Source organism: Phoenix dactylifera, chromosome 11, assembly GCF_051530095.1.
Source record: "Phoenix dactylifera cultivar Ajwa chromosome 11, Ajwa_hap1_PhDact_Kaust_v1.1, whole genome shotgun sequence".
Lineage (NCBI taxonomy): Eukaryota > Viridiplantae > Streptophyta > Magnoliopsida > Arecales > Arecaceae > Phoenix > Phoenix dactylifera.
In genome coordinates, this window is record NC_143200.1 from 24,825,669 (window position 1) to 24,830,015 (window position 4,347).

Genomic DNA, 4,347 nt, shown 5'->3' on the forward strand with positions numbered 1-4,347 from the left:
TGCCAGCAATCTTTTGAAGAGCTCAAGCACCTACTGGCTTCCCCTCCCCTACTCATGAAGCCTCAACAGGGTGAGCTCCTCTACTTGTATCTAGCTGTCTCCCCTGTAGCAGTAAGCTCGGTCCTGGTCCGAGAGCAGGGCAAACTCCAGAAGCCAGTATATTATACCAGTCGGGTCTTAAGGGACGCTGAGACCCGATACTCCAAGCTTGAGAAGACCGCCTATGCTTTGGTCATCTCGGCTCGGAGGCTCCGACCCTACTTCCAAGCTCATACAGTGGCTGTGCTGACTGACCAGCCGGTCAAGCAGATCCTGCAGAGATCAGATCGTGCGGGTCGGATCACTAAATGGGCCATTGAGCTCGGGGAATTCGACATCGAGTACCGGCCCAGACCGGCGATCAAAGCACAAGCACTCGCAGACTTTATAGTCGAGTGCACCGTACCGGATGAGGTCGAGCCTGAACCTGAGCCACCGGTGGAGCAGACCCCGAGTTTGACATGGACTCTGCATGTCGATGGCTCTTCAAACTCGGGGGGTAGCGGAGCGGGACTTATCCTCACCAGCCCGGAGGGGGTGGTCGCCGAGCAAGCCTTGCGCCTCGAATTTCCTGCTTCAAACAACATGGCGGAGTATGAGGCACTTGTCGCCGGGCTTAAGCTAGCCAAAGAGCTAGGAGTGAAGGACTTGAAGGCCTTCAGTGATTGATAAGTGCTTAATAATTTATAATTTAGTTACCTTTCCATAGCACTTATCAATATTTTTAAACTGATAAATACATATTTTACCATAAAATTGAACAAACATTGAAGTAAGTTTAAAATATGGTAATTATTCTCTTAAACTAGATTCTGAACTTGTCTCTCTCTTGTTTGCAATCTTTCATGAAAATTTCATAAAAACATATAAGGAGGAGATTGTGTTGACCCGATTTGGTAACCTGATAGAGTTGTAATCAAGCTAAGCTTATAATTAAATGGGTTTTGGTCCTGATTCGATTGAAAGTTATAATTAATTATGTATGGGGCAAAGGTTTGATTAACCCTTTTTATTAGGTCACGGTCCGGTTTTTAGTCTTGTCTGGTCGAGTTCGATCTGAAGCAGCTTAGCAAGAATTAAATTTAAATAACATTGGGCTCGAGAACAAGTTCAAGCAAATCAACGATCATGACCCATCTCAAATCCAAAGCCAATTCCCAACTAATTTCGTACCTACCTTCGTGTAAAATTCATAATTTTAAAATTAAAAAAATAATAATAAAATATCCACAGTAATTTGGAGAAAAATTACTGGAATCACTGTTCATATGAACAGTGTTCCGTGAAAACACTGTTCATATGAACAGTGTTAGGAAAAGAAAAAAAAACTCATTCACTGTTCATCTTCTTCCTCCCCCGATGAATAGCTCACGCGTGCCCACCGACGCCCCCTCCGGCGTCTTCCCGTTGATCCCGCGGCCGCCCACCGTCCGCGGCTCCCTCCCGACGATCCCGCGATCAAATCTGCCGGCGACGAGTCCTCCGTGATTCCAGTCGGCCGCAATTAGCCGCGTGCCCACCGTGCCCGTGCGGTCGACTCTTCCCAGCAGCGAAGATCCAGCCCCTTCGCCATCACAGCCCGCGTCTTCAACCGAGATCCAGCACCACCGCATCAGCTCCGTGCCAGCCGCATCAACCGCATGCCATCCGCCACCCGCCACCCGTTCCACCTCCCAGCAGTCGGAAATCAGCCAGCCATCCCGAGCTTCACCCGGATTCGTTCCAAGAAGAGATCCCATCGATTCCCAGCTCCAATCCCTGTGATTCAGCCTTCACGGCGATCCCAGCCAACTGCATTCAACGAGACGGTAACCCAGCTCCTTCCGGATCGGCACCCGTTTCGAGCTTCATCCCCATCTTCGCCCGAGATCATGCCATCCTCCCAGCATCACGCCCTCGCGTGCAACAGGAATCAAGCCTCCGCGAGATCATCCTCCCAGCATCACGCCCTCCTTCTCTCTCGGGATCCATCGCTGGTCTTCGGCGAGCTATAAGAAGAGGACGGCAGAGGAGAAGGGGGGGGGCTCGGTTTAACAGAAAAACAGGGGAGACCCCCTGTTTCAGTGAAGAGAAAAAGAAAACCAAAAAAAAAAGAATAAAAGAAAAGAGAGAGGGTTTGAGGCGGATGGCAAAGGAGTTCTTCAGCCAACCAATGGAGATGACAAGCACCATGAGCAGCTGAGCCTCGGTTTAGGGGTTTGATGAAGCCATAGAGGGGTATTCGTTTCATTTTTATTGATTTGAGTTTGTATTGTAAGAGTGTTGCATGATGAAGAATTTATCAATTGATCTTTATGATTTATCCAATTTATATGAATTATTTGTCTTGCATAAAATATTTTATATAGATTGATCTATTTCATCGAATCCAACACCTGTGGTTTGGAGGAGATATTCATGTGACATCGATTTCATGTTTAATGATTTAATGATCAGATGCATCATGCTAGGTTAGACAGGTCATGCTTATCGTTAGAGTAGATGGTTTGTGCTAGACTTAGATGATTCATGCTGGGAATTAATCATAATTTTCTTTTATGATTGCTTTGGCTTGTAGTCGGAAGCAATCAAGTCTTAAATACAACTCAATCATTGAAAGCGTCACGAATATAAATCTATCGGTGGAATCTAGCCCTAAACACCTCTCTCCATAGATAATTCATACTACTACACCCATATTAATTCTTAGTTTTTATCATTTACTCTAGCTTATCCCCTTTGAAGTAATTATTTAATTAGAAAAAATAACTTGTCTCCAATCCTTGTGGACCGACACCCGTAATCACTGTCCTACAGGATACGTGCTATTGCGTGGTTTATTTTCAAAATTGAAATAACCAATCAATTTTTGGCGCCGTTGCCGGGGATTGCTAGCATAGTTATTTTTCTTACTAAAAAAAAAATTATTTAAAAATTAAAAAAAAATTTCTTAAAATTTTTTTTCTATTATTGTTACTTTTCTTATCTTCTTTTTCCCCCTTACTAATTGTTATTTATTTTTTTTATATATTATTTGATCAGGAATCGAGGAAAAAAATCTGGGATGATCAAAAGGAGAACTGCCGGAAAAGAAATGCTGTAGAGGTTTGCAAAAAAAAAAAAATTAAATTGCTGGGGAAATTCCCTTTGGTAACCTCTAAACTTTTCTTATTTAAATTAATTATTGGTTTGAAATTTTGTGGTGATTGTTTGATTTTAATTATAGCAAAATTGTGAATGCATGCTTGATACACATACACAAATCAATTTGCACATAGTAAGGGCAATCACCCCAACAAGATAAGAGCCGGATTTCATCACCGGACTCTTGCCCAACTTAGGTGAACTCAATCTCACATAGTGTCATCTTTAATTAAAATCAATTAGACGTTGGCCCCTAGGGACATTCGAGCTCAATAGGACGAAGATCGCCGAAGGTTGCACCAATTTCGCTCTGTGGCTTAGTTGATGTCTAGGCAAGCTTTGTCCCTATAAGGGAGACAGTTCATCTGTTCGAGGCAAGTGGGTTTTAAGTGGGACCTTTGCGAACGCATCGTGACCCCTCCACTTACCTGGGAGCTTACCTGGTCAACTCGGTTCATTAGACCGGATTGGAGGCTTAGGTGCCCTCTTCAAACCAGTTAGGAGCTGTCTAGTGATTTTAGGTCAAAGACTAGGATTGATATGCTTTTCTCTTTTATTGCATGCTTGATTGATCGAGTACTAGTGTATGCACGGTAGTCGTTCTAGAGTACAAAACCTATTACCTTTTGACCCTGAAATAGAACGAACCCTTAGGAACATTCGAGCTAAGATCAAAATATTAGGATCATCCCCACCTCTTAAGATGGCTGAAGAACAACCCAAACTCCTGAGGGAGTACTTTACTCCCACTATTTACACTTCCCCATCTTGCATTCGATTACCTGAGGTAGCAGCTGTACAATATGAAATAAAGTCTAGTGTGATCCAAATGCTTCCATCTTTTTATGGGCTCACCAATGAAGATCCATATAAACACCTAGATGAATTCCTTGAGATTTGCACCACTGTCAAGATTCAAAATTTCACTGATGATGCTCTGAAACTTAGATTATTCCCCTTCTCCCTTAAAGATAGAGCTAAGCAATGGCTGAATTCTTTAGAGGCCAATTCGATTCATTCCTGGGGGCAAATGCAACAAGAATTTCTTAAAAAATACTTTCCCATAGGAAGAACGAACCAGTTTAGACGTGCTATTACAAGCTTCTCCCAAATTGAGGGAGAAGAATTTCATGAAACTTGGGAGAGATTTCGGGACCTAATCCGTAAATGCCCACATCATCAAAT

General features: G+C 43.2%; 1 non-coding gene across 1 annotated transcript; it reads right to left on the reverse strand.

Annotated features, from left to right (window-relative positions):
- Positions 1–4,241: 4,241 nt before the first annotated feature.
- On the reverse strand, positions 4,242–4,347 carry LOC120105412 (small nucleolar RNA R71). Its single transcript, XR_005507788.2, has one exon. It is a non-coding gene; the product is annotated as a small nucleolar RNA R71 (small nucleolar RNA).